Consider the following 25,398-nt stretch of genomic DNA (forward strand, 5'->3'; position numbering starts at 1 on the left):
GCTCACTTAGAGCTTGTCATGGCATTGCCTTGCCTCAAGGGTAACTGCAGGGGACAAAGCAAGACAGGGGCACAGCGCAGGTGTTCGTAGCAATGTCCCCTTCTCAGGTGCTCAAGCTCCAGCAACTGTCTGAAGGTGCTGAGTCTTGTTATCAGGCTTGCCTGGGTCATTCTGGGTATTAAAGTGTGTAGGTTGATCATTAGGGAAGTTGGCAAGTAGATAATTCTGACTTAAGGCAGGAGAATTTGCTAGATGGCCTTTGGTTTCTTTCCAACTCTTATGATTCATTTTCTGAACACACCTGAAGCTGGAAACAAGGCTGTAAAGTTAGCCCTGAAGTCACAGCCTGAGCCTGCAAAAGATAAAGTGGTGGTGACGATAACTTTTTATTAGGCCAATCGATGGTAGTAAATGTGTACAAGCACTGGAGCAAAATGTGTGCTTTGAGGACTTCTACAGTCTAGCATCAATGAGACTGCAGTTCAATGGATGTTGTGAGAAAGATTCTCAATCTTAACGATGAGAAAACTCTTTGAGAGCAAGCACAGCCCACAGGAATGTTGGTAGGATGTGAAATATGGCCCAGAAGGGGTGATGGAAAAAACTAAAAATATAGAATACTTCACACAGAACTTCCTTGCAAATTGGTCAGGGTCATTGCAGGTTAGGCTCAGTGACATTGAGGCTGCACACGCATTTAATGCACCACAATACTACTTTAAACAGGCATGGCTCCCCTCAAAGAATTCTGGGAGCCATTCCCCACCAGTGTTTTGTTTTAAGCGGGACATCCCAGATCATGGAAATCAATCCTGGCTTCTGTTTGGATCCTAGAATGTCCCGTTTTTTGGCCTGGTACTCTGGTGTGAGCCTTCACCAGCGATGATTGCCAGAGCACCAGACTGGAAGGTGCACCCCTCCTGACATCCCGATTGTGGGGACGAAAATGTTGGAGAGTATGAGAAGCTGTAGTTTGCTATAGTTGTTGAGAGACATTAGGAGACCCTTAATCCCCTCACAGGGTTACAATTTCCATCGAGGTTTAACAATCAATCACTCCTCACACGGAATTCAGGGAATTGCTGATTTGTGGGGGGAAGGAGAACCATGAATGTTTAAAGTGTATCATAGTGTTTTTTTATATGCCTGTTGTTATTGTCCATTGGGTTTTTCTTCTTGGGAGAAAAACAATAATAAACCTAGACAGCATCTTAAAAAGCAGAGACATCACCTTGCTGACAAACGTCCATATAGTTAAAGCTACAGTTTTCCCAGTAGTGATGCAAGGAAGTGAGAGCTGGACCATAAAGAAGGCTGATCACCGAAGAATTGATGCTTTTGAGTTATGGTGCTGGAGGAGACCCTTGAAAGTCCCATGGACTGCAAGAATATCAAACCTCTCCTTTCTGAAGGAAATCAGCCCTGAGTGCTCACTGGAAGGATAGATCGTGAAGCTGAGGCTCCAATACTTTGGCCACCTCATGAGAAGAGAAGACTCCCTGGAAAAGTCCCTGGTGTTGGGAAAGATGGAGGGCACAAGGAGAAGGGGACGACAGAGGACGAGATGGTTGGACAGTGTTCTCGAAGCTACTCACATGAGTTTGACCAAACTGCGGGAGGCAGTGGAAGACAGGAGTGCCTGGTGTGCTCTGGTCCATGGGGTCATGAAGAGTCGGACACGACTAAACGACTAAACAACAATCATAGTGTTTTAAATGTATTATGTGAATGTGGCCAAAGTTTTTGACCCAACAGGTTTTGGTTCATCTGGGAAGGGTAAAAACACCCTTGAGGAATGGTTTAATCTTCAGGGGCCAAAACTGGAGTGATTTTGTGTGGACTTACCTTTAAATACATGATACAAGTAAAATACAAGTAAAAATACAAGTAAAAACAAATGCTTGGTCAGTGCTTCGCTGCATTTAGCCTCCTGGCGGTGTTTCCCTTTGAAATTTGGGACGGAATGGCCAATGACAATGGCAATGCAATGTCAAGTAGCACACTTCCTGGGGGAAATCTTGAGGAGGGTGGGAAGGTGGCTGTCCCCACTGGCCGCTGCCCTGAAGGTCAATAATATTCCTCTACTTTCAAGGAGGGGGAGAGTTGTGGTGGCGGTTTAGTCAGCCTTGAATTTATGTAGACTAGCGGTATTTCCTGGTGTGCATTGCGAAAAACACACAAGCAAGCGTGTTGTTCAATATATAAAGTACAGGGTGGAAAATAAGGAAGTACCAAGGTACAATCAACCTTTCATTTCATACCTGGGCTGGACTGTCAGCAGTTTTAAACCAGATAAGCTCCATTGTCTGGCTATCTCTAATCCCAGTTGTCTGGAATCCATCGTAGGGTGGATGGCAGCCAATAAACTGAAGCTCAACCCAGATAATGGTTATATCGTTTACCACAAAGCTAGGATTCATCATGGTGGGGTTACACTTACCTTAAAGGATCAGGTTTTCAGCTTGAGGAATGATCTGTGGGTATATGCTCAGATATCCTCTGCGGCTGATAGCATTTTCCTCCTCACAGCTTCAGCTGATTTGCCAACTGCAGCCTTTTCTGGAAAAGCATGGCCTAGAGTGGCCGTGCACCTCCTTTGCAGTGCACAGGCCTCTGTTTGAAAGGCTGTCCAATCATGTCCAAATTAACGATAAAGAACAATAAGAAGGGAGACTTGGACTCCTGAAGTTGCCCATCTGGATAACAGACTGAGCAGGCATTCAGGCTATCTTGGTACAGCCTTCCCCACTATGGTGAGATGTACAGTGTTTTTATTTCAATTCAATTGCATCCATACATATAAACTGGCAGATGCAAACATTATGCAAATCAGCATCTTATTTCATCATTTTTGTTGTTGCTTAGTAAGTAACCTGCTTTGCAAGACCTGCCACAGTTATGGATGCCCTGACCGGTGCTTTTTTTCTAGAAAAAACAGTGCCAGTACTCACCATGTAGTTGTTGCAGTAAGTGCCATACTTTTTCACACACACACAATGGTGCCGGTACTGCGTGCCTATAGTACCTCATGGAAAAAAAGCACTGGCCCTGACAATGGCTAGATTGAGTGATGACAATGCACTCTATATGGGGTGTCAACAGTAGATTCTCTCCCATTGCTAGCAGCAACACGCTTGACAAAGAGTCATGTTTGTCAGGATTGTAGTAATGGAATTAATGTTAAACTTACTTTCCATACCTGCTGGATTCCATGTTTCCAGTCCATCCACTAGCTCATTTTCTTGGCTTTTTTAAAAAAAGAAATGCATGCAATGCTATGTCTAGTTTGGCTGTAAGTGACATTCTGTGTACATGCAATGAAAAATGGATGTAAACATTTGAAACCCTGTACTTCCCCAATCCCCTTTTTCATTCCCTCACCACAGACATTTTTTCTTTCTTTTGGTTTCCATTGGTTGCAGTAATGACCGCTGCCCACTGAGGCTAATAATAGGGCAGAAAGCAGGGAGGCCAACAGTAGGTGGATGGTGGCTAATGGATTGAGGTTGAATCCTGACAAGACAGAAGTACTGTTTTGGGGGGACAGGGGGCGGGCTGGTGTGGGGGACTCCCTTGACCTGAATGGGGTAACTGTGCCCCTGAAGGACCAGGTGCGCAGCCTGGGAGTCATTTTGGACTCACAGCTGTCCATGGAGGCACAGGTTAATTCTGTATCCAGGGCAGCTGTCTACCAGCTCCACCTGGTACGCAGGCTGAGACCCTACCCACCAGCAGACTGTCTCACCAGAGTGGTGCATGCTCTAGTTATCTCCCGCTTGGACTACTGCAATGCACTCTACGTGGGGCTACCTTTGAAGGTGACCCGCAAACTACAATTAATCCAGAATGCGGCAGCTAGACTGGTGACTGGGGGCGGCTGCCGAGACCACATAACACCAGTCTTGAAAGACCTACATTGGCTCCCAGTATGTTTCCGAGCACAATTCAAAGTGTTGGTGTTGACCTTTAAAGCCCTAAACGGCCTCGGCCCAGTATACCTGAAGACGCGTCTCCACCTCCATCGTTCTGCCCGGACACTGAGATCCAGCGCCGAGGGCCTTCTGGTGGTTCCCTCATTGCAAGAAGCAAAGCTACAGGGAACCAGGCAGAGGGCCTTCTCAGTAGTGGCGCCCGCCCTGTGGAACACCCTCCCATCAGATGTCAAAGAGATAAGCAACTACCTGACATTCAGAAGACATCTTAAGGCAGCCCTGTTCAGGGAAGTTTTTAATGTGTGACATCTTAGTGTATTTTTGGTCTTTGTGGAAGCCACCCAGAGTGGCTGGGGAAACCCAGCCAGATGGGCAGGGTACAAATAATGAATTATTATTATTATTATTATTATTATTATTAACCAGCCTACAATGGTTGGTTGGCTTCCCTTAAAGAAGGGATGAAGAACCCTTGGCCCTCCAGAAGCTGCTAAACTCCAACTTCTATCTTCCCAAACCATTCTTCATGCTGGCCAAGGCTGATGAAAGCTGGAATCCAACAACATCTGATTCCCCACCTCTGCTTTCAAAGCACCAGAATTTTCTCTGAGAAATTCTCCTGTGGCCAGAAATCAACAAAAGCAGCACTTTCCCTGCTGGGCAACGAGGTGACTGTGTGAAAAGCGGGAACTTCCCTGTAGTTCTGGCCATTCAATGTATTTATATTAACCACAGTTGGATTTTTGCGGCTACAGTATCATAACACAGCAGTGCCCAAGATGAGGAAACTGCAAACAGACCAGACAGCCAAGCCAAGCCCTGACTAAATAAACTGTCATAAATTGACAACGGTTGAATTTGTCATGTTCTTTTATTCTCTAGCCTCTGATTTCCATGTAATAGGGACCATATTTCCCTTTTCCTCTCTACCCAGCTTGCAACATTCAGTTTGTCTATAGGTGTGTTGCATTGTATGCTCTGGGTATCAAAGATACGCAGCCATAAAGCAGTGCAATTGTCTTCCAAACTGGTGATCGTTGCGGAGAAATTCTCCACCAGTCCTCATGAATTTCCTGTTCAAAACTTCTCTGCCTGTGAAAAGCCATTTTCAATTCACTCAGCCTATTTCTTCAACCTGAGGGTATGTGTCCCTTTGTAATTATGCCCTTTCCCATAATATATAAACAAACTCCTTCCCCACTTGGGGAAGCGAATCTGTCAGTTTCAGTTCCACTCAGTTTCTCATTCTCACTGTTTAAATTCAGTTCTTCACAGTTCCATGTTAGTTTGGGATTTTTTAATATTTTAAAGTTCTCATGAAAATCTATATGCATAGTGTGAATTTCTCCTTTTCAGCCAGTCCTTTTAAATGTGTTTGTGGGAAGGGATGGGGAAGGGGGTTTTTGGTTTGGTTTGTTGTTGTTATTTTTTATTATTATGCATTTTGTATTTTTGTGTTGTATTTTTATGCTGTAAACTGCCCTGGGATCTATAGATGAACAGCAGTACAAAAATGTAATAATGATAATGATAAAAAAAATTCTGCATGCAATTTTGCCTAATATAATGCATTTTGTTTAATACAATGCATTCTAGAGAGATAAAAATGAGGCAATAAGGCTGTTGATAGTTGCCATCCATGCACCTTCTTCACTTGGTGTTTGAAGAAGTATAGAACAAGGTTCAGTCTTGGAGATCTCATCCTGTATTGTATGGAGAATTGTACTATTTTCATCGTGGCCTTTGCTTGTTTCTCATAAAAAAAGGTAAAAGGTAAAGGACCCCTGGATGGTTATGTCCAGTCAAAGGCGACTATGGGGTTGTGGCGCTCATCTCACTTTCAGGCCCAAGGAGCCGATGTTTGTCCACAGACAGCTTTCCGGGTCATGTGGCCAGCATGACTAAACCGCTTCTGGCGCAAAGGAACACCATGACAGAAACCAGAGTGCACTGAAACACCTTTTACCTTCCCACCACAGCAGTACAGTGGTACCTCGGATTACATACGCTTCAGGTTACAGACTCCGCTAACCCAGAAATAGTACCTTGGGTTAAGAAATTTGCTTCAGGTTGAGAACAGAAATCGTGTGGCGGTGGCGGGAGGCCCCATTAGCTAAAGTGGTGCTTCAGGTTAAGAACAGTTTCAGGTTAAGAATGGACCTCCGGAAAGAATTAAGTACTTAACCCGAGGTACCACTGTACCTATTTATCTACTTGCACTGGCTTGATTTGTGATTTCGAACTGCTAGGTTGGCAGGAGCTGGGACAGAGCAATGGGAGCTCACCCCGTTGCAGGGATTCAAACCGCTGACCACAGCGCCACCCGCGTCCCGATCTGTTTCTCATGTATATGCATATTAATACCACTCTTCATTGGGTTCCTGTGAGTTGGCCTTTGGGTTACTTTTAACTGGGGACCTCCTCTTTTGTTTTTTTGTCATAAGGAACCCTGTGCCAGTGTAATTTATGGGCATTTGATCTAAATGAATACTTGTCCTAATAAGAACATAAGAAGAGCCTGCTGGATCAGACCAATGTCCCATCTAGTTCAGCATCCTGTTCTCCTGGTGGCCAACCATATGCCTGCAGGAAACCCTTAAGAAGGATCTGAGTATGAGAGCACCCTCCCCTCCTGTGGTCTCCAGCAACCAGTGCTTTTCTTCTAGAAATAAAAGTTCCGGTACTCACCACGAAGCTGTCACAGTAAGTGCCACACTTTTAACCAGTGCTTTTCTTCTAGGAAAAAAGTTGCCGGTATTGCATACCCTTGAATATCCCCAGTAAAAAAGCACTGTCAGAAACTGGTATTCCGCTGTGAAGGCAGAGCATAGCCATGATGGCTAGTATAGGGTTACCAAACATCCCCGGTTCCGGGGACAGTCCCTGGATTCACCAATCTGTCCTTGGAGAAAATCTGTCCCCGGATTTTAATTAATGTCCCCAGATTTATGCCTGGGGACTTCTGGCGAGGCAACATGGCGGGCACCATGGCAGGGAGCAGCACCAGAGGTCCTGGTCATGTCAAAGTTCCAGCCAGCCAATCTGGTAACCCTATATTCTCTCTCCCCACCACTACCAATCTCTTTTTGGGGGGCGTTTGTGTGTTTGTAGATGGACTTCTCCACCTGCCTTGTAACGAGGTGCACACCCGACAACTTTGGGGTCCCCCCCTAAAAAAAGGTCAAGAACTCAGGGCAACCCTTTCCTAAAATAATAAGGCATGAATTATTTTTTTTAAAGGGTCCCCAGATTCCTTGAAAAAAATCTGGTAACCATAGGCTAGTACCCATCAATAGCCTATCTAGTAGGTCTGTGATGTATCCACTGCAAGAGCCATATCAGGATTTGTTCTAATCCTGACATGGAGTGTGTATTCTCCAGCCTACAGCCCGTGAGGTCAGTTGCTTGTCCTGAACAAAATCTGTGATTTGCTGACAGACGTTGCAGAGTCTAGCAAGCAATAATAAAAGCTGCCACCCTTCATTTACGACTGAGAGAGAGGCTGCTGACAACAACAGAAGAAATACGGGCTGCACACTCGCAATCAAATTACCCATAGCTTTGCGTCATGTCCAATTAGCAGCAAAATGTTATTCCATGAAAGCAAACTTCTCATATATCTCCATAATCATGCGCATTGAAAACATGCAGGCAGTAAGAACCGGTGAATCTTAATAGGACCAGCAAACCCCGCATAAGTTTTAGCAAGCTGGGAAACAAATAATGAAGCCAAATGAAAAAATAATAAAACAAAACTATAAAAACATCAGTGACGTCTTGCTGGTGTTGTATAAACATCTTAGCTCTGGGAGTTAGCGTGGCAATTCTTAACTTCATGACGTAAGGAATGGCAATGATTGGATCGAGTAGTTGTCATCACTTCAACAATGGGGAAGTAAAGAGTGAGGTTACTGGGACAATCAATTTAATAAGATTCAAGGGTCACTTTTCATTGCAAATGACATTGAACAAATCTCATTCTCCAAATACATACACTGCCCACCCCCCGCAAAATGATAAGGAAATGCTGCTGTATAAATAAGAATGCATAGATTTCTTACTATATATTTAAAATCTAAGGCTGTCATCACTCTCTGCAGTTTGCATGTCTGCCAATAGAGGGCCAAGCCAACTCCAGCAGGACAGCAAGGAAGCAGCTGATGGCAGGGGTCTCAAGGGAGCTATTTCATGGAGGGGGAGGGTACTTCACCGAGTGGTTTAGCAAGGCCCTCTTGGAAGTGCCACCCTCTATTCAATGCAGCTGCAGTGAGTTTTAATGGGAGGAGAGAGGTGCTTCACAGCACCGTTTAGCAAGTAGCTCTGCGAAGTGCCTCCTATCTCCTTCAAAAGAGATTGGGGTGAGCTGTGAAGGCAGTGGCTTGGAGCAAGTGTTTAGGGGAGGGGAGATTTGTGAGGGGTGGTGATGTGCAGAGTTGGTCAAGTGGGTGGAAAGAGTGGTTGGCACAGGGATTGACAGGCAGGCTTGGCAAGCAGAACAAACCATTCCTAGAGTGGTTGTACAGTCAATTCCTCTTCCCCTGCAACTTTGGGAACTATAGGGCTGTCATATGTCTGGATGACCAGGGGGAATTTCTGAAAGGCAGTGCTTTGCCCTGGATCTTAGAGAAGTCAATAAAAAAAATGGTTTTTTGGCTTTGGGGCTTGGAAAGAAAGAAAGAAAGGAAGGAAGGAAGGAAGGAAGGAAGGAAGGAAGGAACTCAACTTTTCTTTTTAGGGAACTCATTGCAATGGCTATTGGAGGGTAACCCCACCTCAAGTGAGCTGGTGTAAAACCACTGGATTCCCCCCCCCCTAAAAAGTGTACAACCAAAGATACACACCACTCAAACAAGGGGGGTGGGGAGATTCTGTTCAAGCTGGTTGCTGTGAGAATTTTGGGCTTTCAGAACTGGTGTTTGATCCTGAGTTTGCTTGTTTTCCTCATCCCTCCTCATCCCTTTCTTCCTTTTGTGTTGTGCCTTTTAGGTTGTTAGCTGGAGATCGGACACTGCCTTGCTTGCAGTTGAACTTTTGTAAGCTGTTCTGGGAGACCTTTCTGGCTGAAGACTGGGCGAAAATGTTCTAAATACGAGCTAATAAGTTATAACTGGGAAAGGCCTTAAGGTGAAGAAAATGATTCCCTCCCTATTGTCTCCATATCCCACTTGTAGGCTTCCTAGAGATATTTAGTTGGCCACTGCTGGAAACAGGATGTAGGAGTAGATTGGTCTATTCTCCCATTGTAAGATCCTTTTGTCCACTTGCAACTCCCTCCCCCTGGCATAGATGCTGAGGCCAAGGGAAGAGCAAAATTAATTTTTACCCATGGCTGCCAGATAGTTTCAGCCAGATAGTTTCAGCCAGACCTGGCTGCTCTACTTTTACATCTTTATTATTACTATCTGAAAGCACCCAGACTGTTGGGTTGTTGCAACTGAGATGCATGTTTGGCTCATGGGCCTTCTGCTATCTCTTCCAAACAATGTGGGCTTTTAAACCTTAAGCTATTATTTGGCCATGGCGAAACCATTTCATGTGGTTTCTGCTCTAGCAGTTCTCTTCCCAAGCGATTTCCAACATGGGGCATCTCTTTTGTGTTTCTGCTCTGATCCGTTGCCAGTCAAATTACTCCATGAGTATTTTATCCCTTTGCATCTTTTATAGCCAGAGTTTAATATGGTTCAAAGCTGACTTTTCCAAGCATCATTCAACGAGTAACAGACCAATTATTATTTTTCAATTGTGTAAGAAAATACGCTACATAATGAGGAGCGCTACAGAGTTCCAGCTGTTGGCTTTGGGAGAATTATCCCCACAATTATTTTATTTGCTGCGGTCATTAGCGTCATACCACTTTCATTTGCAGCTTAACTTTAGGGCTAATTCCTGCGAACAAATAGATTTTGCGTCCATTTCTCAACTCCATTCTGGCGACATTTCCTGTAACTGGACAACCCTGCGAATGTGTTGATGCAATGGTGCTGACAAGGGAGATGCACGTCTGTGATTCCCGTAATAGGAACTTGCATTTTGATTTCTAGGGTCATTGGGAATGTTGGACTCTTATCAGCATCACTTCCCATAATCTATCTGAACAAGAAACCCACATGGTACAATAAAAAGACAGAAAGAGCATATTACTTACACAGGCCTTAGCTTCTCACCACCTCAAACATCTTCCTAAAATCTGTGAAATGGGACTTCTATTATGCCGTATTTTTCGCTCTATAAGACGCACTTTTCCCCTCCTAAAAAGTAAGGGGAAATGTGTGTGCGTCTTATGGAGCGAATGCAGGCGGGAGGCTCTGCTCAGAGCTCCCTTTAAAGAGCCGCGTGGAGCGTGTGTGCGGCTCTTCGGGGCTTTTCCCTGAGGAAGGGCTGCCCTTCTCCCTCCTTGGGGAAAAGCCCCCAAAAGCTGCACACACTCTCTGCACTCTCTTTAAAGGGAGCGCGGCTCTTGGGGGAGCCTTAGCCGCGCGCAGCCTCTTCCGGGCAGGGGGATGAAGGCTCCCCTTGCCCGGGAGAGGCTGCGAGCGGCTATCCTATAAGCCAGGACAGCCAGCGGGATCGCTGTGCTGTGATCCCGCTGGCTGTCCTGGCTTCTTGCTTGGCCACACGCAGCCTCTCCCAGGCAAGGGGAGCCTTCATCCCCTGCCCAGGAGAGGCTGTGCGCAGCTAAACCATAAGCCAGGACAGCCAGCGGGATCGCTGCGCAGCGATCCCGCTTGCTGTCCTGGCTTATGGGATTCAGAATATTTTTTTTTCTTGTTTTCCTCTTCCAAAAACTAGGTGTGTCTTATGGTCTGGTGCATCTTATAGAGCGAAAAATACGGTAATTCTCAGCATACTCACCCAACCAGTTCCCAGGATTCTTTGAGGAGAGCCATGGCAGTTAGACTAGCATAAAAAGGATATAAGTGTACATCATCAATAGATGCATCAAAGAAAGGATGTAGTGCAGGGTTTCTCAAACTTGGGTCTCCAGCTGTTTTTGGACTACAACTCCCATCATCCTTAGCTAGCAGAACCAGTAGTCAGGGATGATGGGAACTGTAGTCCAAAATCAGCTGAAGACCCAAGTTTGGGAAACCCTGAGCTATTGAAAGATGGCTCCTTGGTCACTTAACACTGTGTGGCCTTGGATATTTAGACGTATGAGAATTGCCTGTGTTACAGCAGGCTTGTGAAGGATCCTTTTTTATTATCATAGACAATGCTCTAAGAGGACTCTAGAAAGAAAAGCTCAGGATACATATGGCTGCATCAGTTCTGTGGCCACCATCTGTTTTTTAGCTTGTTTATCCATTTCTTTGGCATGCCATCTTCTCCACCTCAAACTTTCTGGAGGAGGAAAACATGTTTGAAACATAAAACTCTTAAAAATATTAAAACATGGATCTGAACCACATTTGAATGGTGCTTGGGCTCCTTCTTGGGGAATGGATACATCAGTCTTTTTCCAGTCCATGACTTGTAGCCAAAGCAGCACTAACTCACAACTCGTAAGTGCTGTGGATTTTGGTTGTGGACTTTCTCCCCACACCACCAAATGCTCCCTAAATTGGTTCTAGGGGTTCCCCCATTTCTGCATTAATCTATGTTGATTGTTTTTTAAACAAAGAAAGAAAGAAACTCCACTTTAAAAAAATACCTATTTAGATATTATTTTATCACACACAAAAATTCCTAGCAAAAAATGAGGGGGGGGGGGACACACACTGGAAGGTCTAAAGTGGGTTTCTAAGCACATTCTTCTCCTCCTCCCTGAGCTTGGTGGCGGCAGCACTGGGAGGGAAAATAGGGACATTTCAGGATCACATCAGAAGCAGGGGTGGCTTTCATAATTCTGGGACTGTTCCTGGAAAGTCGAGACACTTGGAGGGTATGCATTGTGCATTTCACTGACCTTCGTATTATTAGTTTTGGCTCATAAATTCAGAGAAAGGTGATGATGTCCGAAGAATACAAGGCAAACAATCTTATACGTTATGGGGAAGGAAGAGAGGAATGAAGAAAAGTAGGGGTTGTTATTTGAGCTACTGCTGAATGTATAGGTAAAGGTAAAGGTAAAGGTACCCCTGACCGTTAGGTCCAGTCGCGGACGACTCTGGGGTTGCGGCGCTCATCTCGCTTTACTGGCCGAGGGAGCCGGTGTACAGCTTCCAGGTCATGTGGCCAGCATGACTAAGCCACTTCTGGCGAACCAGAGCAGCGCACGGAAACGCCGTTTACCTTCCCGCCGGAGCGGTACCTATTTATCTACTTGCATTTTCGACGGGCTTTCGAACTGCTAGGTTGGCAGGAGCAGAGACCGAGCAACAGGAGCTCACCCCGTCACGGGGATTCAAACCGCCAACCTTCTGATCGGCAAGCCTTAGGCTCTGTGGTTTAGACCACAGCGCCACCCGCGTCTCTTGTTGAATGTATAGTTTGGGTCTATTTCAGTACTTGAGCATGTACATAAATGAGAAACTTTCTCCCCTGGACACTTCTGTAAATAGGCCTTGGGTGACATACAATTGAGGAGATAACATCCCTGTTATGATCAAGTTAATTAGAGTGCTTTAGTTTTCAATGAAGCAGTAGTAAATCAGAATCGAGTGGTTCTGAGGATTGCAAATCTAGTGATCTGGGGAGCGGAGTACACTTAAACCTCTGAGTCATAGCAAGTTCTGGAGTGACAAGGGAGGTGCTACAGTTTAGCCTGCCAAAAAAAGCCTGGCGGTCTGCTGTATAGCTTGAAGAAAGAACTTTTTGTACAATCCAGGCCAATAATTTATCATCTGGCAGCTATACTGATGTGAATCTCAGTAGTCTGAACAAGCAGAGAACCAAAATATAAAGGAGAGCCAATAAAACGGCAAATGTTCCTTCACTTTTGGATCAAACCTGTGAGAAGCCACTGGGTTTCACAAGCTTCCATCCGGAAGAGATGAAGAGATTCCCGACTGCTCACATCTCCCCGTTACCCTCTTCACAAAGGGCCACACTTGCACACTTCCCTACGGGGGAACACTTTGTGAGTACACTTTATTTGCTGCCTCATATTAGGTCAAACTATTTGTCCATTGAACCCTGCACTGTCTATTCCAGATGGTCCTTCCCCACAATCACAGGGCATTTCTAGACTGTAATAATAATAATAATAATAATAATAATAATAATAATAATAATTTATGCCCGTCCATCTGACTGGGTTTCCCCAGCCGCTCTGAGTGGCTCCCAACAGAATATTAAAAACACCAAACATTAAAAACTTCCCTAAACAGGGCTGCCTTCAGAAGTCTTCTAAAAGTCAGGTAGTTGTTTATTTCCTTGACGTCTGATGGGACGGCATTCCACAAGTTGGGCGACACTACTGAGAAGGCCCTCTGCCTGGTTCCCTGTAGCCTCACTTCTTGAAGTGAGGGAACTGCCAGAAGGCCCTTGGAGCTGGACCTCAGTGTCCGGGCTGAATGATGGGGGTAGAGACACTCCTTCAGGTATACTGGGCCGAACTATTTTCAGGCGGGTTCTAGACTCATCCAGGTAGCACAACTATAGTTGATTGGGAGTTCTGGCACAACAACCCCCCAAAGAATCTTGGGAACTGTAGCTTAGCCCTCACATCACTACAATTCCCAGCACCCTTAACAAACTACAGTTCCCAGGATTCTTTGGGAGGGAACCTTGTGTGCTAAATGTTCTTTAAACATATGGCATGGATGTGACTCTCATTTGTTTATGCAATGTTTGTGGCGGGGCTACAACCCACCCCCCATTTATGGAGCATTCATTTTAAATTGTTTGTGCTTAAGTTATTCAGTGTCATTTTACCAAATCCATTTTACTGGCACAACCTGATGCCACCTGGCTGCAATTAAATCCCACCTACAAAATAGCAACAGTCTTGGAAGCAGCCTAAATTCAGAACATCTCAGCTCACACAGGCAAAGGGCACTTCTTGACACACCTGTTTATTGACCATTCATCCTGATTTATTTGCAGGGAGATTAGATGACCCTAGTTATTTCTTGAGCAAAGGTTAGAAGAGGCTGCGTCAAAGCAAGCGTGAGCCCGCAATTCCCAGGGTATTTCTCCCTCACTTTCCTTACTGCAGAAAGTCTGATCTTTGGGGGGGAAAGCAGGTTTATTGCAGAAGACCTCCCAATCAACTATCATCACACAACCTGAATTTGCCAGAATACAATTGAATCCCACCTGAAAACAATAACCTTCTGGAAGTGCCCTTAGCCATTACAATCTCCCAGTTGGCCCTGGGGAAATTTGTGTGTATATATAGATGTCTATTGTTTCAGTCCCTCAAAGTTTCCTCCTGTGTGTTTTCTCCTGGATCAAATAAAATAACAGGCAGATAATCAGCTGTGAGATTCAGCCTTGGTCTGCACTCTAAAGCTTGGGAGTGGCTATTGAGAGTCCGTCGGACAAAGCGATAAATGAACAAACACGTCAGTGTGTTCATGTCACCCAAAGAACACACACTGCACACACAATGTCTGAGTCACTTGAGAGATCCAACCTTGTGATTGCCTCTCTGGTGTTGAGCTCAGCTGCACGGATATTCTCTTGGCTTTTTAAAAAAGAAAATAATTTCATAGGGTTGTATGTTTTTTAATGGTGTTTCCCATCTTTGCCAAGTCTTGGGCTTTCCGACACCCTCACTCCCAAATGAATGATACGAAAATTACTGTCCTAAACCATTTGCTGGCTAATAGCATCGGTGGCATCAGTCATAATAATTTTTAATGGCTTCCCTGCAGCTATTCTAGAAAAACACAAGCATTTGGGGACTGTTGTTCTGATAATTTTGTAAAACAGATTAATCATAAAGCATTAACTCGAGGTGGCTTCAAAAACTATTGATTTGGTTTTATGCAGTTGTATTCCGGTGGAATTGAAAACCAAATTATATGGGCTTGGCTGATCTGCAGATGCATTTCCCTCTGTTCCCAATTACTTCATCCACCTAGCTTTCAGATGAATAGTTCAGCTCACAGAGCAAATGGTATCTATGTATTCTATACACTATGACCTGGTACATATGCACCAGCCCAATCCAAAATTTATTGGTCAATCAAGTTCAGGTTATAGCCAAAAAAGAGAGAGGGGGGAAAAACAAATGAGCAAAGAGATTTTAACAGTCTAGCATAGGTAATAAAAACAGCATAATAAAACACATATAATACAAATGTACATATATCTCAGGCTAGACTTAGGATTCATCCATACTTCCTTTTGGTTCATGACTTCTAGGCACAGAACCTAGAGGTTTTTCTTTTGCCCCACAGCTTTCCCTGGAAAACCCCACTGTTTTCACCTCACAGGTTTTCTGTGGGTTAATGTTTGTTCCAATTCAGCAGTAAGCAGAAGGTTTTCCTGGGAAAAGCAGTGGGACAAAAGTAAGACCTATCAGACCAGTGCCTGGAAATCTCAGGACAAACGGGAGTATGGATGAGCCCTCATAGGCTTTCCTGAGTTGGTGTCGGGAGTGAGCCAGCAGTAAATCAAATGAAGTAAGTCTTCATTAGAAGAAACAGGATCTGCACAGTGTCAGGCCTAATGAGCACAGCAACTCATCTTTGGTACGTCTTGCCCCTATGATGCAGTTGTGGAGACCAAAGGTCCCCACCTCCTCACAGCTGTCTAAGTCTCCTCCTTATCAATCTGAGACTGCACCTATGTGCCTGTCTTTGCTCTTCCCACTTCATGCCTCTTCTGGTTCTGGGAGACCCAGGGGAAAGGGAGCTTGTCGCAGCAGGAAGGGGACATCCCCGTGCCTCTTCACCAGCCGGACTCCTCTGTGCCTCCCCCCAATTATTTTTATTAATTTTCCAAATTAATTAAATTAAATTAATACAATTTCTTAAAACCAGTTTTCCCTCTCCTGTTCTGGCCTCCTCTGTGCCTCTTGGCTTCCCTCCTCTCCTACTTCACCTTCTGATTCTGAACTGCTTTCTGCCCCAGATTCTCTCCTCTCACTAAGCCCTGTTACCTCTTCAGCTTCTGACACCTCCCTCTGACGATTCATCATTGTCCCACCACCAATTCCCGGGCTCTAAGTCTTCTTCCCCTGGGGGTTCTCCAGCTGGTTCCTCCCACCATTCCTCTGCATCCAACCTGCCTGTGACAGTTGGGATGTTTTTACAGCAAACCTAGCTGTATTAAACACGAAAGGCCCAGCCATGCTAGACAGCAGGTGTTCAATTTTATCAATTTCACTGAGGGTGGCAGCTGGCTCCAGAATTTTCTTCGAACATTTCCCCCTTGGAATTTCATATAGTTTGCAATGTAACATATAATGAATAATGTCCACCGCAATCTGGCATACACAAAGGCAGAAGGCTGTGTGGCTTTGCCCAGAATTACCTACAGATGGTCTCTCATTATAGTATTATCTCCAAATTCCTAGGTATGATTATCCTCTCATCAACTTAACTGCATTGGGATGGCACAAGCAGTGAATGTGTGAGCAAGAGGAACCAGCTTCTGAGTTAATGTAAGGAGTTTGCCAGGGAGCAACCCAGAAGTTCAGATTGCCTGGGAGAATGAGAGGCATATATGTGCCGAAACATTAATGCCTTTAAGGCAGTCAGTTGCTCGGATGTTTTCCAATTCTGCTGCGGCCAGAGTCGTTCCATTATTTTCCAGTAAGTGGTCTGAGACTGATATCTTTCAAGCAGCAAACACTAATGCAATGCAAAAGAATATTAGATTATTCTTGCAGAAGGAAGTGTTGCCACGGGGCCAAATTAGATTATTATATTTTATCCATCATGACTAGCTCTTGCAAAACGAAGGGAGTGCAGCCAACATTGGAGCAGCAGCAGCAAATTGCCTAAAGTGTTTAATAGCACAATCCTACGCAAGTTTACTCTGAAGCAAATCTAGCTGTGTTCAATAGTTCTTAGGACTGCATAATGCATCTCTGATTTTAATTTCTTTAATCCATTTGCCAGTCGCTCAATCCTTAAAATTCTCTGGGTGATGTATTGGGGGTTTTTTTTGTTTTGCTTTTATTGTGTATTTTGTGTTTTTATAATGTGTTTTTATGTGGTAACTGCCCTGAGACCTGTGGGTATATGGCAGTATACAAATTTAATAAAAAATAAAATATAAAAAACCTTCTTCTTCTTCTTGTTTGCCTTTTCAATATGCATTTGGGCACCTCTTATCATAACCAAGCTTTGCATGGTGGTTCCTGAGATGAAGGGACAAGTTTCCATCTATGTTTGGACACAATTTGATGTCATTTTGAATCAAGATGGAGGACTGAACCTTTCAAAACTGCACAGATATTTGGGGTTTCTTACACTTGCCAAGCAGCACCAGATCGGAGGCTGTTATTTTAAAAGTTCAAGGAGGATTATAGAAAATTCTTACCAAAATGTTAACATCAAAAGAGAAAAATTGCAGATAGGAGCACAGGAAATTAAACATCATACCCAGTGAAATGGGGAGGCGGATTGGAACTACAGAATATGATTGAGTCCTACCCCAAACAAACCACGTTCTAGAACTGCTGTTTAACTGCAGCAGGCATGCTCACTGAAAACTAGACTTCCACCAGTATTTGGCATGAGGCCTTTTTGTTTTCACTTTTATTGCAGAGGCTATTTATGGAATATGAAATATTTCAAGGACCAGGGCCATCTTAAGCATATCTGGTGCTGTGATGCAAAGCTCCCTCTGGCACCCCCCCCCCAATTTCCCAGAGTTTTTTTAGGGAGGATGGTGCTGTCAGCAGAGCTGGAGGAGGCGGGCAGCGGCTGGAGGGCAGCTCCTCTGGCAGGGAAGAGGCGGTGGCTGGACGCGGCGCCTCCTGGCTCAGCTGGCCGCTTTGTGCCATGATGGCCATGGCAGACAGAGGCTCCGGGCGCGGCGCTGCTTTGGCGGCAGGTGGGCGAGGGCGGCGAGCTGATGCCAGGAGGCGCCGCGTCCAGCCTCCGCCTCTTCCCTGGCGCCCTCCAGAACTTGGTGCCCCGGCGCCCCACACCACTAGCCTCTGTGGGTAAGACGCCCCTGTCAAAGACCACCTCTCTCCATATGAACCTACCCAGACCCTGCAATAATCATTGGAGGCCCTTCTTCATATGCCTCCTGGAGCAAGAGGCCTGGAGGGAGCAAGAGGCAGTACAAGAATGGAGCTTTTCTGCACTGGCTCCCTGTTTGTGGAATGCTCTTCCCAGGGAGGCTGAAAAAGAAAGGAATGGGGGGAAAGAAGGGAATGGGGAATTCCCCCCTTTTTTACGCAGGAAGCCGTAAACGTGTCTAAAAATAGGCACTGTCAATAACCGCTGGTGTATGTTATTACGCAGAAAGATCTATTGCCTAGATTATTCAAGGGGTTAATGTCAAGTACTCAGAGGACTACAGTTCATTAAATTTTAACTCACAAGTGGTGTATTTTGTCTTGCAACCAATTTCTTCTCCCTGTCTCCCAGCCAATTATAATTGCCCAATCTGAGTTTGCCGATATATGAATAAATCCCACCTGAAAATAGCCGCAGACTGGAATCCCCCTAAGAGGATGGCATGGCTGGGTGCATGCATTAGTGGCCTGAAACAGCTAATAGTGTGATGAAATCCCTTTTTAAATACTTCACAAAGTAACTGTATGCAATGGGGGGGGGGGGGAGCTGGTTGCAATTTTCTGCACAATTCCCTATGAAGGTGCTGCTTTTTTCATGGTGAATATGGCTATCAATGGCTATGTTCAACCTCCACTGCCTGAGGCAGCCTGAGTGCCAGCTGCAGGGTTCACAAATGGGGAAATTGCTGTTGTGCTCAGGTTCCTTGTGGGTTTTCCATAGGTATCTGGCTGGCCACCATGAGAATAGGGTGCTAGACTAGATGGGCCACTGACTTGGTCCAGCAGATCTTGTATTATGTTCATATAACATACAATCACATCCTGGAGCATTTTAAAAGACACTTCCAATGAAAAAGGCAGTCCTCGGGCCACACGTAAGTAAAAAAACAAAAATCATTTTTTTGCATGAATTGGATTGTAGCTATGGCTAATTAAAGGTAAAGGTAAAGGTAAAGGGACACCTGACCATTAGGTCCAGTCTTGGCCGACTCTGGGCTTGCGGTGCTAATCTCGCTTTATTGGCCGGGGGAGCTGGCATACAGCTTCCGGGTCATGTGACCAGCATGACTAAGCCGCTTCTGGTGAACCAGAGCAGCACACGGAAACGCCGTTTACCTTCCTGCTGGAGCGGTACCTATTTATCTACTTGCACTGGCGTGCTTTCGAACTGCTAGGTTGGCAGGAGCAGGGACCGAGCAACGGGAGCTCACCCCGTCGTGGGGATTCGAACCGCCGACCTTCTGATCGGCAAGTCCTAGGCTCTGTGGTTTAACCCACAGCACCATACCACCCCCCAATTACCAGCGAGATGTAGAAGAAAGAGCTTTATGGCTGCTGGAAGGGCATCAGGTTTGCTGATCTATCCCAAGGCCCCTGGAAGAGCATAGAAGGGGCAATGGTTCGATCAGATGTCCCTCTCTGATGTTGCAGACAGAACTCCAATATCGGGACAACCATCTACATTAATAGATCCGCTCTGCACTGGCATAACTGGCACCAATGCTTAGATCTCAGAAGGACCAAGAAGGTTGGAAAGTGGTGTGCTGGCATGCCATGAGAAGACCAGGAGGTGCCTTGGATCTGAAGGACCGAAAGCATCCCAGTCCCTTATGTGTCCCTAAACCAGGACACAGTCTGGAGAATGTGCTGTGGTCTCACTGCTGAGCAACAGACCAGCCAGTGGAGACCAGCCAACCAGAAGAGTCTCTGAGGAGTACTTGCCTAAAGGCAAAGTCAGCGTCCAAAGTCAGGTCCAGTCAGGGTCAGGGAAACAGCAATCCACATGGCCAGATGGTCCAGGGGTTAGGGAATCCAATGATCAAGGGTCAAGATGTGCCAGAAACAGCAAGGGTAGGGCCCAGGAACTACCAGCATTGTTTCCAGCATCTGACTGCTGCTGGAAGCTCTGCTTAAAAAGGCTGAAGTCAGCTGGTTCTCACCAGTGCCTTCTCATCTGTGTTCTTGAAGGCTGATCAGCAGCAGGTGGAATCACTCCGCCTTCTCCCCCCCTCAGGTTGCTGTTCAGCAGGCAAAGCTGGCCCATGACAAGATGACTAAATCCTTCCCTACCATTGTTTCAAATAGGAGGATAGAAATATTAACAGCCCATAAATGGATGGAAGAACTCAGCACAATCCTCACCACTGCCCGACATCGCACATGACAAGGTGCCATCACCACTACCCAAGCAAATGCTCATGATTGCAGCCTTAGTGACCGTCATGATGAGGAGAGTATTGTTCAGCAGGTACAACTTTTAGGCTTCCCATTGGGGCATGTAGTTGACCACTCTGAGAACAGGCTGCTGGCCTTGGTGGACCTTTGGCCTGATTCCCCAGGTTCTTCTTGCATTCTTATGTGTATATGAAAAGAGAAGTACAAGGCCAAAAGGCTTTTAAAAATATCTATTTATCTCCACGTTTAGCCTGGAGAAGAGAAGGCTGAGAAGTGATATGATAACCATCTTCAAATATCTGAAGGTCGTCACATGAATGATGGAACAAGCTTGTTTTCTGCTGCTCCAGAGGGTAGGTCTTGAACCAATGGATTCGAATTACAAGAAAGGAGAGTCTGACTGAACATTAGGAAGAACTTTCTGATGGCAAGAGCTGTTGGACAGTGGACCGGATCACCTCAGAAGGTGGTGGACTCTCCCTTCTTGGAGGTTTTTAAACAGAGCTTGGGTGGCCATCTGTCAGGGATCATTTAACTGTGATTCTTGCATTGCAGTAGGTCAGATTAGAAGACCCTTGTGGTCCCTTCCAACTCTACAAATACAGTCATACCTCGAGTTACAGATGCTTCAGGTTGTGTTTTTTTCAGGTTACGGACGCTCCGAAACCCAGAAGTACTGGAATGGGTTACTTCCAGGTTTCGAAGGTAGCACATGCGCAGAAGCGCCAAATCGCAACCCGCATGTGCGCAGATGCGCCACTCCGGGTTGCAAACGTGCATCCCGCACGGATCACATTCGCAACCTGAGCGTCCACTATATATGATTGTATTATTTATTTTATTCAAAAGGCTTTTTATACCACATTTTGGCCAAGAGTGCCTCTCCAACTGGTTTACGATCAAATAAACACACAACAATGAAACACTGAACATTCAAAACACTTAAAATAGCCAATTCCATCCACTTAAAGGATGCTGGATGGGAAAATCAGGACTGGAAAATCAAACAGGGGCTCATAACCTAGGAAAGATTTTAAAGTTTCTGAGACTCACTGAAAACATGTGCACATGAGCTGTGCATCAGAAGGCTATTTTTGGCTTCTGTCCATCATCTTTCTGATCACATTCTTCAGAGGGCACCCCTACTCTTCTCAGGTGGTGGTGGGGTGAAGATGTTAAGAGAACGAAAACAAAATCCCAGTTGATGTGCATGATTAGTCCTTGCAGACTCGGCAAGAAAAAGCAGCTTTCCCATTTTCTTTTCTTTTTTAATACTTTTTAATTGAATTTTCACTTTAACCAAACAACAATAAATTTCCACATTCATTTGTACAACTCTTCCCCGCCCCACTCTGCCCAGTAATGACTTCCCTCCCTCCTGCCAACAGTTTTCTATTTCCAATCTATATCTCACAGTTTCTTCTTTATTCAAGTCCATGTCGTAAGATTTATTTTAATCCTGCTAGTGTCTTCAAACTTCTACAGTTCTTATTTAAATAGTCAATAAATTTACTCCAGTCTCTTTGGAATTTTGATTCATCCAGGGTTTGGATCCTGCAGGTCAGTTTTGCCAATTCCGCATAATCCATCATTTTAATCTGCCACTCCTCCTGCTTTTGTAACCTTATTAGGATGTAGTCCTATTTCAAGTTTCATTTATCATGGTCATGGGCTAAGTTGATTACCTGGAAGGCAGTAAGAAGTATCAGATCATCACACAGATGTTTATAAGGCTATTAACATGAAGCTAATAAGCTCATCACTCACTGGTCAATACACTTTTAGGTTTAGCTCTAGATACATCACCCTTGGTCACATGGACACCCTAGGGTCAGCCAGTTTGTGGCTCACCTAAACTCTGTTATCTCCAGCCAATGTCATCAACATTACTGCTGCTGTCTCGGAATCAGTCATTTACGACTCTCTAAAATAAACACTTAAGAGAAGTATGACTTTACCCTGATTTGCAGCAGCTAAAGTGGCTCTCTCTAGGGAATTGCACACGGAGTAATTTTTTCTTTTAGAAAGTATTTGGGTTTACAGTGATTTAGAGCCAATTCCTGATACTGCTTTGAAGGCAGATGGTTTTCCAGCAGATCAGATCTTTGTTCACACATGACTCAGCTTGTGTACGGGTAGCATCACACAAGCCAGCAGCATGTCTGAGATGAGTCAGCTTCCCTCCATCAAAGTTAACCAAAGTATCATCCAGTTTACATATCTTCTAAGAGGGGCCTTGGAGAAGGTAAAGTTGCTGAGACCCAAGATTCTAAATTTCAGGATCTAAATTTCAGGACTTCTCCCATATGAACAAGTCCCCTCTCTAAGATAGCCCTGGGTAGAATTTTCTGCCCAGGAGATTTTGTTACTTCGCTCCTTATTATCAATTCAGTCGAGATTAAATGCTTTCTGTTTCAAGAGGCATTTAGGAGCTAAGATCTCTAGAACTTTTGTCCCTGTGTTTATGTTGTGGACCAATGTAGATGTATTAGGCGGCAGAATGGTGAGAAGTGAATCTTTTTAGTATTACTTTAACCGATGGATTAAATGTTACTTTCAATGGGCCCAAGTGAGGCATGTGGATTCCGTGTGAGGTGTTTAAACCCCGCAAGGCAAAGAGAGGGCAATTGTTCCACAGTTATCAGGCTTGGCACCTGCAAGTGATACCCATGGGCAGCTGTCAGGGCCTCAACATCTCAGGAGAGCCCACTGCTAATGCTTGCAGTGCCCACTTTAATGTCCCCACTCCCTCAACCCAGCACTCTAAGAAATGCAAGGAAGCTGTGCCTGTCCTCCATTTTAATACCCTACTATTTTAATTTGTAGAAGGGACGCGGGTGGCGCTGTGGGTTAAACCACACAGCCTAGGGCTTGCCGATCAGAAGGTTGCGGTATGAATCCCCGCGACAGGGTGAGCTCCCGTTGCTCGGTCCCTGCTCCTGCCAACCTAGCAGTTTGAAAGCATGAAGTGCAAGTAGATAAATAGGTACCACTCCGGCGGGAAGGTAAACGGCATTTCTGTGCACTGCTCTGGTTCACCAGAACCGGCTTAGTCATGCTGGCCACATGACCCGGAAGCTGTCTGCAGACAAACGCCGGCTCCCTTGGCCTATAGAGCGAGATGAGCGCCGAAACCCCAGAGTCATCCGTGACTGGACCTAATGGTCAGGGGTCCCTTTACTTTTATCACTTGTAGGACATTGTGGGGAATTAAAATGGCAGCTAGACCCACAGGCCCTTTGCTGCTTGGAGTAAGCATGCCAGGGAGAGGACCAACCAAAGGCGCCATCAGATCCCTCTCTGAAACCTGCTTACAGCAGCACCTCATGCAAGAGGAGGGCCTGGTGGGCTATGCTAATTTTCTGACTGACATCCTCCCTGATGCTGAAGAGGTTTCTCTTTCTTCTGGCTCATCCACTCATGTTTCGGAGAACAAGGATAGGATAAGGAAGTTGCCTTACACCAAGTGAACTCCTCTATTTTGTACCAGAGAAGAGGTTTTTTCCCCTCCAAGACAAAATAAGGGGTAGCCCCCAAAAACCTGAAATGTAGCTCAGAGAATCCTGTTTTAACTGATACAAAATTCTGCTGGGGTTGTTTTCCTCCATGGATTATATGTGCCCCATTGACACATCCACTCTAAACTAAGCATATTCTTAAAAATAATGTGGGATCTCTTTTTTGTTTAATTTCTAGTGCCATTGGGGGGGGGGGGGACCTTCCCATTTTAGAAAGAGGATACATTTAAGCACCAACATAAGGATGGATCTTATTAAACCCAATTCTCTTCCTTTTTCCAATTGCCATCCAGGAAACCGAAAGGCCTTCCATCTGTCTGAATAATGGACGGGGGCCATTTCCCCAGTTATTACCCCAAACTATCCTCCTCCATTATGACAACTTCATTTCTGAAGGCACAATTAAGAGGCTAACAAATATAAAGTTTAATACTCTGTCGAGGAAATAAGCAGGCAATTTCCTACATTTGATAGTCAATCTGGTTTATAAAAAAACACATGACTTCATGTGCTTTGATGCCGGCACCAGCTCATTCTGCGCAGAACTCTTTGTCGCTGCTGTCAATCTGTGTTAACAACAGTATAGGAACAGCTTTATAGTATAAAATGACTCAGCCTGCCATGACGCGTCCTGGCCTGACCCTGGATTACTCTTCCTCTGACAAGGGTTCAGACTGCCCAGAATCAGGACAGCCCAGGGAGCAAAATGGAGACCCCCCCAAAAAAACTCTGGCATTGACCTGTAGAAAAACCCCATTCTGTGTCAGAAGAGGAGGCCAAATTGCCTCCCAACCCCAGGGAACATAAATGCCAGAAATTCCTAGAATTCTCTGGGAAGAGGATAGCTGAACCACTCTGGGAGTTCTTTGTGACAGGGATAAAAGGTAAAGGTAAAGGGACCCCTGACCATTAGGTCCAGTCGCAGATGACTCTGGGGTTGCGGCGCTCATCTTGCTTTATTGGCCAAGGGAGCCGGCGTACAGCTTCCGGGTCATGTGGCCAGCATGACTAAGCCGCTTCTGGCGAACCAGAGCAGCGCATGGAAACGCTGTTTACCTTCCCGCTGGAGGTAGACCTATTGATCTACTTGCACTTTGACGTGCTTTCGAACTGCTAGGTTGGCAGGAGCTGGGACCGAGCAACGGGAGCTCACCCCGTGGCGGGGATTCGAACTGCCGACATTCTGATCGGCAAGTCCTAGGCTCTGTGGTTTAACCCACAGCGCCACCTGCGTCCCTCATGACAGGGATAGGCAGCACTATTTTTCTAGAAAAAAAAGAGGTGCAAGAGCTCACTGTGAATGGCTATGGGGATAGGGGTCTCCTAACAACTCTTAGCACCCTTAACAAACTACATTTCCCAGGATTCTTTGGGACCATTTAAAGTGGTATGACGTTGCTTTGGATATATAGTACAGACAAAGCTTCCTCCGAACCGTTCTGTGCAAAAAGAATCTTGATCCTTCAGATGATTCACCCCTCGAGTCTCCTGCGGGCCATGTTTTGCTTTTTCTCATTTGTTCTTTTTACGATGCTAATGCCTGTCAGAAAGTGGTACTAATATTTAAAATCTTAAGGTAACATTGTTTCATTGCCTTAAGCCGGGGGGCAAGTTATGCAGATTGACCAATGTACTGTAGCGGCTGTTGTTCTTCCATATGTCGTAACATGCCTGCAAACTTGTA

The sequence above is a fragment of the Podarcis pityusensis genome (genome assembly GCF_964106645.2).
Source record: "Podarcis pityusensis genome assembly, chromosome: 11".
NCBI lineage: Eukaryota > Metazoa > Chordata > Lepidosauria > Squamata > Lacertidae > Podarcis > Podarcis pityusensis.